Raw genomic sequence first — 15,792 nt, 5'->3', positions numbered from 1 at the left:
CTTTATATACGCAATATGCAAATTCATTCAAAGCTTGAGGTGGTTTAAATTTAAATATTCTTATTTATCTGTCGATAGCTCAAACGATAGGAAATGCAGCTAGAACGCTAAATATTTGATTTCGATTCTAGCTGATGGCACCCAAGTCATTAAAAATACCTGTTTGAAATCAGTACTATATATTAGGTATAATATAATATTCAATAAAGAATTGTCTCTATAATAATAATTACAAAATCTGGATGAATTAAAATATATTTAAGCGTATTTTACGACCGGGCAAGGCCAGGCGCCTCCGCTAGTTTGTATGTAAAACTTAATGTATGTGTGTATGTGTTTAAGTGATGTTTGTGCGTTCCCTACACCAAGAAAAGTTCTACACAGAATCTAAAAGTTTGTTTTTATATCAAATTTACCGAAGAAGACAATGAAGGTTTTTCTTAATCACTAAATTCAATAAAATAAAATACAATAATACTATAAAATAAAATAAAAATAACGAAAAAATATATAATTATTAATACATTAAAAAATAAATAATTAAGGAAATAGTTATAATAAATAGTAAAAAATTAACTATCCAAAAATGATTAATATTTATAATTAAAAAAAATACAATTTCAATATTTGTAAAAAACAATAAAAATTTTAAATAAAATAGTCATTAAAAATAATAATTTAAAAATAATTATTAATAAAATAATAATTTAAAAATTATTTTTTTATAAAATAATAATTTAAAAATAATCATTAAAAAATAATAATTTAAAAATAATTATTAATAAAATAATTACAGCAAACAAGGCACATTCTCACCGGGACATAAGGGACTACTGTGAATTAGAGACCACATTACTAGAGTCATCCTAAGTGCGACATTATTCAGCGAGATGTTTGTTTACATTACATTGAAATTCTTGCTTGTTGGTACAGGCAGGGAAACAGGGAACTAGAAGGTTATTCAAGGGGCAAGCAGTTAAAGGAAAGAAGCTAACAGAATGGAAAGCTTTTCGGCATATGGGGTCCTCTACAATGAATGATTATTTTGCTGATCGTCGGGTTGGTCAAAGATATATACATCCAGGGGCATGTTCGTCGAAACAATTTCCATTAAAGTACTTTAAATCACGCAAGAGGATGCAACAAATCGTAACCCTACTTTCCTCCTCCAAATAATAACCGGTGCGTAAGGTGCAATGGTACCTCACATGAAAAAATGTCTCTACCTATTTATACAAAATATAAAATAATATTTATTCATGCGAAGTTAAGCAACGTTGAGCCTGGTCAGTACTGACATGAGTGACCATTTGGAAATTCCGAGTGCTAATTTCAGCATTGTTTCCAATCGTCTAACACTTCTTCTTGCCAGGGGATTCAAGCAGTGCCGATTGAGAGGAGGTGTGGTTGGTGATTGAGCAACCCTTGCCTCACAATTTAATCGCACAGCTACCTTTACAGGGGGCATCCATTGTCTCTTGATATTGAATAGAGGCATCGATTTATTCATGAAGCTTATCGTAAGTTATTGGTTTATTTAATTTTACTGTTATTTGTTTTAATTATAATTAGAACCCGCTAAATTTTGTTATTTTTTTTATTTCCTAGCATTATTTATTTTGATCGGCATATTCTAGTGGTTGTTGTACCAGCCTAGATGAGATAAGTTTTCTAATCCGGTAGAGGGAACCCACCTTTTCGCAGAAGACTTGGCAATGTCATCTATATAGTTGTTCTAACTTATGTTTCATGTAAATGTTAGGCTGAAGGGTTTGAATGCTAGACAATAGATGGTTGAGACGGTTTCTTATAAGTATTAAAGGAAAATGGCTTTATTTAGTAGCATTAAATGTGACCACCCATTTATGTCCTCATTCCACTACAGACTAAAGACCATTTCCTTGGATATGTGTGCGTCCATTTTGTTCACATATTGGAAATAGAACGCGATCTAATCAGTAAATATATTCATCTTGTTCCCAATTACATCAGGAAGTTTTTTTTTAACCCCACGTTCACTCCAAACAAGGTATATTGCCACATGGACGTAAGGGGCTACATCCTGGCCGTACTATTAAAATAATGCTCCGCTGAGGTTGATCCAGTTCTCTCCAAACTCTTTAACAAATGCCTTAATGAATCGTGCTGGAAAACTGCTTCTGTGTACAAGTTTAGAAGAATTTTGGCGAAAGAACATCCCATTAAATTATTGCACCATTAGCCTCCTCCCTCTTTTCGCTAAAATATTTAAGTTCATAATCAAGCTCTAGTCCACCACCTTACAGTTGCTAAACTTCTGTCTGACCATCAATATGGATTTAGGTAAGCTCGTTCTACTGGAGATATTCTAACTGTAATCTCTGAACATATATACGATGCACTGGATAAGGCGGGGGAGGAAAGGGCAGTAGGCCTAGATAAAGGATTTTGATAGGGTATGGCACGATAGTCTTATGAAAATCAGGTCATATGGTATTACTGGACGAATACTTAACATAATTAAATCTTTCTTAAATCAAAGAATCCAGGTTGTCCTCGATGGTCGTTCGTCAAAGCAATATGATATAAATGCGAGTGTACTTAAGAGATCGATCCTTGAATCTTTATTATTCCTAATATTCATAAATTACCTCCTTGATAAAATTGCTTCTGAGATGGGTATATTTGCTGATGACACCACGCTCTATAACAGACACAAGGGAAAAATGAATGAACACACATCTAAGGCGGTAACCCTAGAGGAAGACCTCCAATCTGTAGTGGAATGGGGACAAAAATGGATGGTAACATTTAATGCTGCTAAGACTAAGCTTGTTTCCTTCAATAACTACAAAGAACCTTCCCAACCAATAATAGCTATGGCTAATAATATATTACCTGAAAGAACTTCTTTCAAAATCCTCGGCTTCACAGGGAACATGAGTTGGAACAGATACATAGAGAGCATTACTAAGGCCGCTGCAAAGAAGGTGGGCCCTTCTCTATCGTTCTAGAAAGTTACTTACGCCTGTAAGTACTCTGTACTTCTACAAGGCCACAATTCGCCCATGTATGGAGTATTGTTGTCTATAGATGTAAGAATGCCTTCTACTCTAATAGCTTCTTCCCCAGAACTGCTAGACTGTGGAATTCCCTTCCGGTTTCCTGCTTCCCCAAATGTACAGACATGCAGAAATTCAAATGTAATGTGAACAGACATCTTGCTGCTCAACTCCCTACATAATATCCCTGCAACTTATGTCTCTGATAGTAGGCCCTTACGTTAAAGTGACAATGTGTCTTTTTTTGGGGGTGAAAATGTAAACCACAAACAAACTATTTGGCACCATGCATAGGAAAGATTAACAAGATGCTGGTTTACATTTAAACTTATCCATATCAGTACAGTAAAGGAAGCAGGTAACAGGAAGGGAATTCCAAAGTCTATCTATTCGAGGGAACAAGCTATTAGAGTAGAACGTTTTCTGGCAGTTAGGGACCTCAACAGTGAAGAGGTGTGATTGTGTTGCTAAGCAGGTTTGTCGGGGATTTGTATTTCGATGGGGCACAAGTACAACGAGTTCATCAGTACATATTCCACTAAAATATTTGTAAATCAGTCACACAAATGTAACATTGCAGCGATGGAACAGGAGTTAGAGATTAGTTGATAAAGTGGGACGCATTAGATAAAAGACTCTTTTTTGGACATTATACAAGAGGGAGAGACTAGTGATAAATGCATCAGCCCAGATGTGGCAACAATACTCCATGCATGAGCGAATGGTGGCTTTGTAGACGTACAAGATACTTTCAGGTGTGAGTAGTCTTCTCGCATGATAGAGGGAACCCACCTTTTTTGCAGGCGCCTTCGCAATGTCCTCAATGTTCCAGTTCATGTTGCCCGTGATTATTAAACCGAGGAGTTTAAAGGAAGAATTCTCAGGTAGGGTGTTATTTATCATGGATTTCTTTGGTTGAAGAGGCGTCTTGTTATTGATAAAGGCTAGCAGATGAAAATGACGATTGATAAAGGCTAGCAGATGAAAATGACGATTGATAAAGGCTAGCAGATGAAAATGACGATTGATAAAGGTCTAATGATCAACCCCTAGGAATCATTCGTACCAGTTTGATATTATTCAAATGTACAGTCATCGAGAACGATCTAGATCTTTCTTTTGTTTAAAAAGGATCTGAATATATTAAACATTTGTTCAATAATACCGTATGCATTAATTTTCATGAGAAGACCTTTGTGCCAGACCTTGTCAAAGCATTTGCATATATCCACCCTAGCTTCATCTTCGTTATCACATGGTATATACGTTCAAAGATGACCGTTAGGATATCCGCAGTAGAACGAGTTTGTCTATATCCATACTCACTTTGAAATGATGGTATATTCGTGAACAATGATAAAATATATTTGGTTCACTTAAATATTTGGATATCCATTTCCTTCACTAAGAGTTGCGAAACGACTCTAGATTGTACATTATGTATATCGCCATTAAAATATTCGCAGCAACTGATCTAATCTAATATTGTTCTTGTTCACCAAGTATTATCTACTCACATATTGTGTGTATAAAAATATTTTATTTTGAATCGATTCAAATAATCTTTTAACAAAATCGCTCCAGACAAGGCATGAAACCACTAGATGTAAGAAACTAAAGAGAATACTTAATATATACAACATAATCGCGTGACACACCGGTTCTCGTCAGATCACCGAAGTTAAACAACGTTGAGCCCGATTAGTACTAGATGGGTGTCATTTGGGAATTCTAGGTGCTGTATGTGCTCTCCGCTTATCTCGGCATTTGTTTCCAGTCATCCTATACAGACACTTCACTTGCCACTGGTATTTAACAATGTCCACTCAGGAGAGGCATGATTGGAGATTGTGCACCTTCTGCCACAAAAATTTCATGCGCAGGCATTCCTTCATGGGTATCCATAGTCTGTCAAAGACTGAAGGAGCCCTTTGTATATATATATATATATATATATATATATATATATATATATATATATATATATATATATATATATATATATATATATATGTGTATGTATGTATGTATGTATATAAAGTGACCGTAACTGTATGTGTGAGGGACGGCCTCTACCAAACTACTCTGTCAAGTTTTGGTCTACAAACTTGAAACTTGACATATAAAGGATTTGGACCCGTGGAACAAAGTGAAATTGTTTTTTTAGCCTGTAGAAACAGCTGTTAGGGGTGAAAATAAAAAAAAAACAAATTGGAATCTAGCAGGCGTAAGTCGACTTAAAGTGCTCTTCTATGCAAATTAGATGAATTAATAGGTACGAATAAATACTCAGAAATTAATATTGTGCTACACAGTTCAATACAAATAATGAATTTGGCCTTTTGGAAAAATTGTATTTAACCTTTTTCAAAGTGTAACGTAGAGACTAACTAAAGAAGTAACTAGCAGAATATTATATCAATGAAAATATATGTTTGTTGCGTTAGAGTATTAAATCTCTTTTATAATTACTTCCTATATTGCTTTTGCTAATTGTCTCATCTTGTCTGTTTTAGTGTTAGCCATCACAGCAGTCGGGAAAGTTCTCTGCGATCTAAAATATGGCGAAATATAAAAGTTAATTTCATATCATCTTGGTCTTAGTATCGTACATCATCGAAGTGAAGTGCTCATCCTGGATGTTGTGAACATTATTTAGAATGCTCGTACCGTATACTGATATGGATCATCACACCTAGCAATATTAATTTGTTGTTAAATCAATGCATTAATATTTACTTTACTAGTTGCATAATAGTCGCTGGAAAGGCCATGTGAATCATATGGACAATGGGCTAATCCCCCCAAAACATTCTCTGTTAGTTCACTTAGTGTTTCACACAACGTAGAATAAACACGTGTTACTGTTGGCCGGACGCCATATTAAATATCCACTCGAGACAAGGGACATAACTAAATATATAGAAGAAAACCGCCAAGTTCGATAACTCAAACTTGAGCACTGCTGGTGTTTTCTGGTGTCAGATTTAAGTTCGAACAAAAAGAAAAAACAAACAAACAAACAAAAAATTAAAACAAAGAAAACGGCTTATTGGCATAAAAAATCTCTTAGAATTACAGCAGAGGCTCCCATCTTTGTCAAACAGTTGTGCGACCTGTTCCTGTCCCTTGGTCCATTCAATTTGGATTTCTTCCTTTACCAACATTTCCTTTACTCTGGCCACATCAACTCTCAAACGTCTGTCACAAGATTTGATGATTTTAAGGTCTCTACCACAGATGCGTTGTCTGTTTTGTAAAGTAATTTAGGCAACTTGGCTAGTCTGAAAATTTCGTGCAGAATAGCATATATCAATACATCTGCATCAGCAGCTAAGTGCAAGAATTCTGGTGAAGAACTGACCCATTAAATTATCGCCTTGTAAGCCTCCTCCCGATTTTGCCAAAATATTTGAGCCCATAATTAACCAAGCTCTAGTCCACCACCTTACAGCTGCTAAACTTCTGAATGACCAACAATATGGATTCAGGCAACACTGGACAAAGCAGGGAAGGGTAGAGCGGTAGCCCTAGATATATCTAAGGTTTTTGACAGAGTATTGCACGATGGTCTTCTCAGGAAAATCAGATCATACGGTATCACTGGACGAATACTTAACATAATTAAATCCTTCTAAAATAACAGAATAATCCAGGTTATACTTGACGGTCGTACATCCAAATAATATGATATAAATGCGGGTATACCATAGACGTCTATCCTTGAACTTTTATTATTCCTGATATTCATAAATGATTTCCCTGATAAAATTGTCTCTGAGATGGGTATATTTGCTGATGACACCACACTCTATTACAGGCACGAGGGAAAAGCAAATGAACATGTATCTAATGAAACGGCAGAAGCACTAGAGGAAGACCTCTAATCTGTAGTGGAATGAGAGTTAAAATGAATGGTTACATTCAATGCTGCCAAGACTAAGGACGATACCGAAAAACTTTTAAAAAGAATGGGAGAGATTCGAATCAGAGGGATAGCCGAGAAGACACAACAGATTTCAATAATGAAAACTGCAGAAATATTAAGGAAAAATCTTTAATGTTGAGACCAATACTACACATAAACTACACACAAACTGGACACAGAAACGGTTACAGATGCAAAACACGAAAGAACATCATATGGAACCATGAAAACCGAAACTGTATAATTGACACTCCCTTCTTTTTTTCTATGAGTGTCACTAAAAAAACAGGCGCCACACCAAATAATGAGGGTTAACGAGGATGAAAAGACCGAGAAGAGAAAGCACTAGCCAGACTTCTGTTGGCTGAGGGCAAAGAGGACTGAGTACAAAGAGGACTGGGACCTTACTGCTACCCAAATTCCAGAAGATCAATGGTCGCTGCCAACGAGAAATCAATGGTAAGCGGCTCTTCCGATAATACAAATTCTTTTGAAAAGGTTATCGAAAAAGGTGGAGAGTAATGGAAATCTGGGGAGACTTGTTGTCACTCAGACTCCAGGGAACACCACAAGTCCTTTTCAAAAAGCAATCTTTGATGATGGCTTTTGTGACTACTCCTAATAATAATGATAAAATGTAGAGCAAAGCGTTATCAAAAATACTAAATTTAAAATGTACATATTTTGAAAAATAATTCATCAATAAAAATATTCATAATGTTAAACTTAGTAAGAAAATGTATGGTTTTCGATGATTAAATAAACGATTATTACGGCTGAATTAATATTAATTAATATAAGTCTCGTTATAATTATCCCCCTTATTTATTTGGAGAGCTTATAGTTTTGCTCTATAAAAAAAAAGAAAGGGAGCAAAAAAGGTTATAACTCAGCGATTTTATATCTATCCTACAGAACGTTTTGTCCCTGATATAAGGCGAGTTTTCGCCAAAATTATACACACAGAACACACACACACATATACACACGGACATAGTATAAATTTGTTTCCCTAAAATTTTGTTTGTTGTCTCCAATCTATGTTAAATTTGTTTTTACTTATAGACTCGGATTATGTAACCCATCGTTCAATCAGCCATGACTTTCTCGCTCTCACTAATCGAGCACATTCTAGGATGTGAATATATATATGAAAATGTGTGGTGTCCTATATATAGCTAGGGATGTTGGGTAATAAGGGGTTGAAATTTTATCTATATGTCCAGAGATATATTCTGTTAGAGTACCAACACTTGATATTATGGGTCTACCAAGGGGTGAGATGTTAAGGGATTTCGCCAGTTCATAAATATAATCAGGGTTGAGGGCCAAAGTTTGAGGTGTAGCGGTGGTAGTGTCTGTGTTTGTTATGAGTTTCTGAGGTTTGTGTAGTTTAGGAGTAGTGTAAAAGTTAGCTGCTTTAGGATTTGTGGGGATGAGGAAAGTAATTATCTTGGAGATACAAGGAGTAAGATTTTTTTATCAGATTCGTGAGTTCTACTTTATAGCTGAATGTTGAGTCTTCCGGGAGTGTTTTGTAAATATATATATATATATATATATATATATATATATATATATATATATATATATATATATATATATATATATATATATGTGTATTCTAGGTAGAAAGATAGCCAAAGATTAAGAATAATTGAATTTAAACAAAGGGTGTTGATAGTGCTCAATCAAAAAAGGCAAATTATATATTTTTTTATTATTCTTTATGTAAATATAATCATATTTTGCTACGATGAAAATCATATTTTGTTGCCTGATGAAATCATATTTGATTTCATCAGGCAACAAAAATCATAATACAAAAATAAAAAAAAAACAACAAAAATCATAATACAAAAATAAAAAAAAACAACAAAAATTATAATACAAAAATACAAAAAAAAACAACAAAAATTATAATACAAAAATACAAAAAAAAAAACAACAAAAATTATAATACAAAAATACAAAAAAAACAACAAAAATTATAATACAAAAATACAAAAATTATAATACAAAAATACAAAAAAAAACAACAAAAATTATAATACAAAAATACAAAAAAAAACAACAAACATTATAATACAAAAATACAAAAAAAACAACAAAAATTATAATACAAAAATACAAAAAAAAAACAACAAAAATTATAATACAAAAATACAAAAAAAAACAACAAAAATTATAATACAAAATACAAAAAAAAAAAAAATTAAAATACAAAAAAGGCCTGGAACCTTTTTAATTTTTGTATTTTAATTTATATATATATATATATATATATATATATATATATATATATATATATATATATATATATTCTCTTCTCTTCTATATAAATAAAATGAACTCATTTTTCCCGTCTGATTTTGACATTAATAGGATTAAAAATCAAGATATTTCATGCAAATATAATATGCACAAACGGCAGAACAATATCTGAGGTGTGTTATAGGCTTATTATTTCTCAAATTCCTCGATAATCTTAGATTTCTATACTTTTTCTGCTGAGAAGTCACGGCCAAAATCGGTTAAGATCAATGGAAGTGGTAAAATATTTTCTCTCTTATAAATTCATCCTCCCCCTGCCACCACTTAACACCGTTTGGGGATCGTTCACAAGGAACAGTTGAGAAGAGAACACCGGTTTGGCTTCGTAGTTCTTTCATGTGAAGTTATTTAAAATCACTAAACTAAGCTGCTGTGCTCTGTGGCGTAGTGGTTAGCGTGCTGGACGATTCACATTATATTTTCACGTTCGCGCCGACCTACCGTAGTCGTTTTTTTTTTTCCTAAACAACTGGAATAGACTTTTCTTGGTGGCCGAACTGTTAACGTTGCAGATGTTTTTTTTTTGTTTTTTTTCACACTTTATTTTCCTACTTTTACTCATGACTCCGGGTTTGATCCTTCCTACTTACCTACCATAACATTTTTTAAAACTCCCCCCCCCGTCCCGGAAACAAACACTCGGGCAACGCCGGGTACCCCCGCTAGTATATATATAAAACGACTCTCACTTCAGCTAATTTAAGTAATGCGCATACATATCGCACCAAGTACATAAATTCGATATCAAAAGGGTTCTTTACTTCGATATTTTTCATAAGAAAAAGAAAGGGACATACTTTTAGTAATTTTCAAGATGTTTTATAAAAAGATTAGTCAGAGTTTTGAAAAAAGTAATGGTAGTTATGATTTAATGAGTTATGAGTAGGACTGTGACAACAGAATATTCTTTTCATTCTTTTGACTCTCAAGTATATATCCGACACAGTAAGACAGTCAACCAACCGAGAAGCACACGAGTGTATATAAAACATATAATATATTAACGGATATATACTCAAGAGTCCAAACAATGCAAAGTATATGCTGTTGTCATAGCCCTAGTTATGAGTACTACAGTAAACACACACACACACACACACACACACACACACACACACACACACACACACACACATATATATAATATATATATATATAGAGAGAGAGAGAGAGAAAGAGAGACAGACAGACAGACAGACAGAGAAAGGATAGAGGAATGTAGAAAGAAAGAAAGAGAAAGAGAGAGAGAGAAACAAATAAAATGACAGAAAGTAATACAAGTTGTAATCTGCAACACGCACACACACACACACACACACAGACACACATATGTGTGCGTGTGCGTGTGTGCAGGTGTGTGTTTGTGTGTGTGCGTACGAGCGTGTTTGTGCTTATGTGTGTGTATGGAATGTTAATACTTTAACCATAAATTACCCTTTCGTTCTTTTTATTTCTTGCCAAACAATTGTTCTTATAGTGCAGCAAAACTGCCTTTAATTCATTGTAAAATCGCGCAGAAATTATTCGGCCGGGTATAGTTGCTATTCGGTGTTTGGCCTTCTGCAATTGAATGTTGTATTCACTAAAGTTGGTAAATGTTACACGTTATTTCCATCGCAATCGCTGTTTATTGATTCGTAGAAAAGCGGAATATGGGAAATGCATGTCTCTACCTTATTAAGCATTCAACCTGCATACGTTTACATTAGCTGTAGTTTACCTGTAATATTCTTAGGCTTCCTATTTGTAAGAGAAAATAACATTAACTTTAAATCTTCAGTAATGCAGTAATTTAAATCATAGAAAAACGAGTGTTGTAATAAAATGTTTAATTATATAAAAAAGACACCACTTATCCCCGAGTGCCCTTGATAAGTGGTGATGCTGGCCTCTAGGCCTTGGTAAGTGGTAATTCCTATGTAAAAAAATGTCTAATTGAATTCAAATAATTAGAAATCAGTGTAAATATTGGCAGACGCGATTTTTGAACAACGATAGCGTTGTTGTGTTTGCCAAGAACTAACCTGAAATTTGAATATAGATTGTTTCTAACTGTTGTTTCAGCGATATATATATATATATATATATATATATATATATATATATATATATATATATGTGTGTATATATATATATATATATAATTATTTATTCGAGGATAAAAGTTACATATGGTCGCTACAAGCAGCCATTTGTCTCAGTCAATGGGATTTCGTCAGGCGACCCTGAACCCATCGACGCCACAAAAAAGGGGAAAAAGAGCGCTTATATATATATATATATATATATATATATATATATATATATATATATATATGTATGTATATATAGAATTTATTTTATTGCTTAGCTGAAACAAGTTAGAAACAGTCTATATTTAAATTATAATATATATATATATATATATATATATATATATATATCATTGTATTATACGAGGGACGTGCAATAAGTAATTCCCCTGACCCACTTCCAGCTGTCAGATCTACCTGAAATTTGGCATATGCAATGATTTATGTCTCTACAGATTATGTGGCAAATTACAGCTCTGAACTAATTGTGGTTTCTGTTTTACAGGCGTTTGAACTGAGTCAGGTGTAAAATGGAGCCTGTTGAATGTCGTGTAGTGATCCGGTTTTGTATTTGAAAGGACGCACATCACAGGAGATTTTTGATGAAATGAAAGAAACTTCTGGTGATAATGCCCCATCATATGATCTTGTAAAACGCTGGCATCGTGAATTCAAACATGGCCGGAAGTCTGTGAAAACAGCTCCCAGACCTGGTCGTCCCCCCTTCTGCCATTGATGAGGCATCTGTTCGTCAAGTTGAGGTTGCCATTTTGGAAGTTAGGCGCATTACTATTCGCCAAATAGCTCAAGATGTCAAGATTAGTACAGGGTCTGTGTAAACTATCATTCATGACCATTTGCATATGCATAAGGTGTCTGCCCGATGGATTCTCAGGTTGCTCACACCATTCCAGAAGCGAGAACGTGTTGAGTGCTCGAGGATGAATTTGGAGATGTGCCAAGAAGATAAGTCAAAGTTTTTCAAAAGACTGATTGCACAGGATGAAATCTGGGTCCATCACTATGATCCAGAGATCAAAGCGCAGTCAATGCAGTAGATGCACTTGGACTCACCACCTCCAAAGAAGGCAAGGGTGCAGCCCTCCGCTGGCAAGGTCATGCTCACAGTCTTCTGGGACCAGGACAGAGTAGTGATGACAGATTTCCTGGCAAAGGATACCACAATTACAGGAGTCTATTATGCTTCACTTTTGAGGAAATTAAGGGAAGCTATCAAAATCAAGAGGAGGGGCAAGATCAGCAAAGGTACCCTCCTCCTGCAGGACAACGCTCCAGTCCACAACTCGCATGTCGCCAGATCAGAAACACGGGTGTCTGGTTAAATCCGTCCCCATCCTCCCTACTCTCCTGACCTTGCACCCTCTGACTTTCACCTCTTCCCAGCCATGAAGTTGTTTTTGAAAGGAAAGCGTTTCCCAGATGATGCAGCCTTGATTTCTGAAGTCATGTCGTGGTTGGAGGACCAACCTGGCGTGTTCTACAAAAACGGTCTCCAGAGCTGCATCAACCGATGGGAGAAATGCATAACCCTGTGGGGTCCCTATGTAGAGAAAGACTAATAACTGTGCCAAGTTTCGTTGCTCTACTACTATGGGAAGTGGGGCAGGGGAATTACTTATTGCACGTTCCTCGTACACTAGTGACAGTTTGTTATTTCACTCCCGAATATGCTCAACCCAAGATAAAGAGGAAACGAAATATCAGAACAAATGAAAGGGTCACCAGGTAGCAATTGTTACTTAAAACATAAAGAGAGTTGTGCAAACGAAAATGGAGAAAATGAAATTTCATAACAAAATATTTTATACAAGAGATAAGAAAGAATGGAAAGTGAAAACACGTTTTTTTAAAATAAATTTAAGTCAATCACAAGGTTTAGAAATGTGTAGATTAATATGTTCGTAGCATAAAGATGCGCGTATAAGTAATATAGTATGTACGTATTAATAATTGGTACATTTTAAGTTAGGAAACCATCCAGGAAGTTGGGGAGATAGAAAGAGAAAGGGGAAATGGGAAGAAGGAAAAGCAAGAAAAGGTGGGTTGTTGTTTTTGTTTTTGGTTTTGCAGAACATAATAGAGTTTTGCAAAAGGAAGTAGAAAAACAAAAAGCATCAATGTTAGGTGCGTTTCGTCTCAGGAAGCCAATATCTTCAGACAGTCTGATCTGGTAGCACTAGTTTTAGCTGTCAGTTTAAAAATAGGAGGCCTTACTTTTACAACGACCCACGTATATTGTAAAGGAAATAAAACGCACTTCTTTCATCAAGCTTATTAAATACATTTACTGACTGTCTTTGCTTGATTGGATTGGAAATTAATTGAATGATAGGAACACAGAAATGTCTTAAAATAATCTAGATAAAGAGTGATATCCGATAGAGGAAGCACTACACAATTAATATTGCAGTGAATTCGGTAATCTAAGCAATGTTATATAATAGGAACCTACGTCAATGGCGATTAAGTTAGCTAGTGTGAATTTTGACAAGGATCACATATTGTTCATGTTATCATAATCTTAGTCTCCAAAACAAAAGTGTTGCCAGAGACGCGTCGTAATTGAAACAGTGAGCGAGAGGTCAAACACCGTAGATACTCGTAAAACAGTCGAATGCTGTCACGTTTTTCGAACTGGAAGAAACAAATGTTTTTAAAACAGTTTGTAGAATTATAAGTGACACTCTTCTGGAGATTGAAGGTTTAATTCTCAGTGTGGGCGATATTTAGAATATAATTGCAAATTACTTCAGACATATACACGGTAATGGCTGACGAAACAGAAGCATGCTACTATCATGGATTAAATAAATGACTTCGTTCGAAATTCCGTCCGACAGAAAGATTTTCAATTCGACAAGATACACCTAAAAATAGGTCGGAGATTACATCGGCCGAAACGTTGTGAGAATAACACTCAAAATAAGAAAAATAGTCCGAAGAATTCAAATAATACAAATCAGCGTAATAGCCCAAAACAATAAGTGAAAACGATGTTGTCTCCTTGACAGAAACAGCAGTTGTGTAGTTGTAAGTCGTCGGCTCAAAGGGCAGATGCATCACTCAGTAGTAGCGGCAGTGGCGGGCGATGTAGCTAACATACTGTAAACAAGTGTCTCTGTTTTTCTTCCTTTTCTTTTCTCTTTTTATAAAACTGAAAACTAAAAAAAAAATTCCACGAGCAAAGTTTCTTTCATCTGTGGAACAAAATACCGTGAAGCTGTTTCTCGGCTGACTATAGCATGATCGTTTTTAAGTTCAATGTGAACAGCCTTTTGCTGAGTAATCAAATTCTACACATATACAACCACAACCGGTCATCACGTTGTTGTCTCACCGTCCACCTGGCACTCATTATTTCTTATTCTCATGTGGTCTTTGAGCCTTGATAATCGATGAGCCCCGAGTAAAAAAATGGCGCAACTTCACTATAATATCGAAATTCCGAAAACGAAAAAATCAATTAAAAAAAATTAAACAGTAATGGTATCTACTGACGTTTTGTGTTCAACTAAAAGCAATTATATTTACTTAACTGCATGTCAGATTACTTAAATATTACCGCATTATTAAAAAAACATGAGTTTCCGATCTTTATCGTAAAAAAATCCTCGCCGTATTGCTTAAGTGAACAAATGACATAATAACAAGGGAAATAACTCAGTTATGCTAAAATAATGCAACAAGCTCATATTTATGACTAGCTGTACCCGGCAACACGTTGCTGTGGCTCAGTTTGATTAAATGGAAACAAACAAAAAAGAAAATGTATTCTTATATGTTTGTTTTCAATATGAATGACTACAATAGTAATATTTGGCTATATTAATTACCATAACATGACAATTAAATAGATCCTAATTTACCCTATATGTGCTTCAGGGTTGCACTTGCTAACACCACTGCATTTATATTTGCCCTCTATCGGCCCCACAACAACTATCTTTAAGAGCATATCTGAGAAAATAGACCACACACTGTCTACACATCCCTCGGTTAACATCCACATCTGTGGTCACTTCAACGTCCATAACGTGGAATGGCTGACCCATGAAAATAAGACAGACGATGAGGGGAGGTATTGTCATGATTTTGCCATTGCTTATGACCTCACTCAGATTGTTCGTGAACCCACCCGTGTGCCCGATACACCCGGTCAATATGCAAGCCTCCTAGACCTTTTTCTCTCAACTTCCCCTGAGCTATGTTCATGTTCCGTTTATTCTCCTCTAGGATCCTCCGACCACTCTGTCGTATCAGTTAAGGTGAAAACGAAATGTAATAAGTCCCCAGACGTACCCCTCCACCGTACTGTATACCGATATTCTATGACTGAATGGGATAGCTTCCGTACATTCATATCTGATTTACCTCTGCACTCCATGTTTAAAAAGGA

General features: G+C 35.1%; 1 protein-coding gene across 1 annotated transcript in view; it reads left to right on the top strand.

The window, feature by feature from the left end:
• LOC145289490 (uncharacterized) overlaps window positions 1-15,792 on the top strand; it is a 319,689-nt gene that overhangs the window by 174,471 nt on the left and 129,426 nt on the right. The window lies entirely within an intron of this gene.

This window comes from Euprymna scolopes, chromosome 2 (genome assembly GCF_053919585.1).
Source record: "Euprymna scolopes isolate OS-2025 chromosome 2, ASM5391958v1, whole genome shotgun sequence".
In the NCBI taxonomy this organism is placed as follows: domain Eukaryota; kingdom Metazoa; phylum Mollusca; class Cephalopoda; order Sepiida; family Sepiolidae; genus Euprymna; species Euprymna scolopes.
Note: the sequence above shows the minus strand (reverse complement) of the source record. Positions and strands in the feature narration are given on the sequence as shown.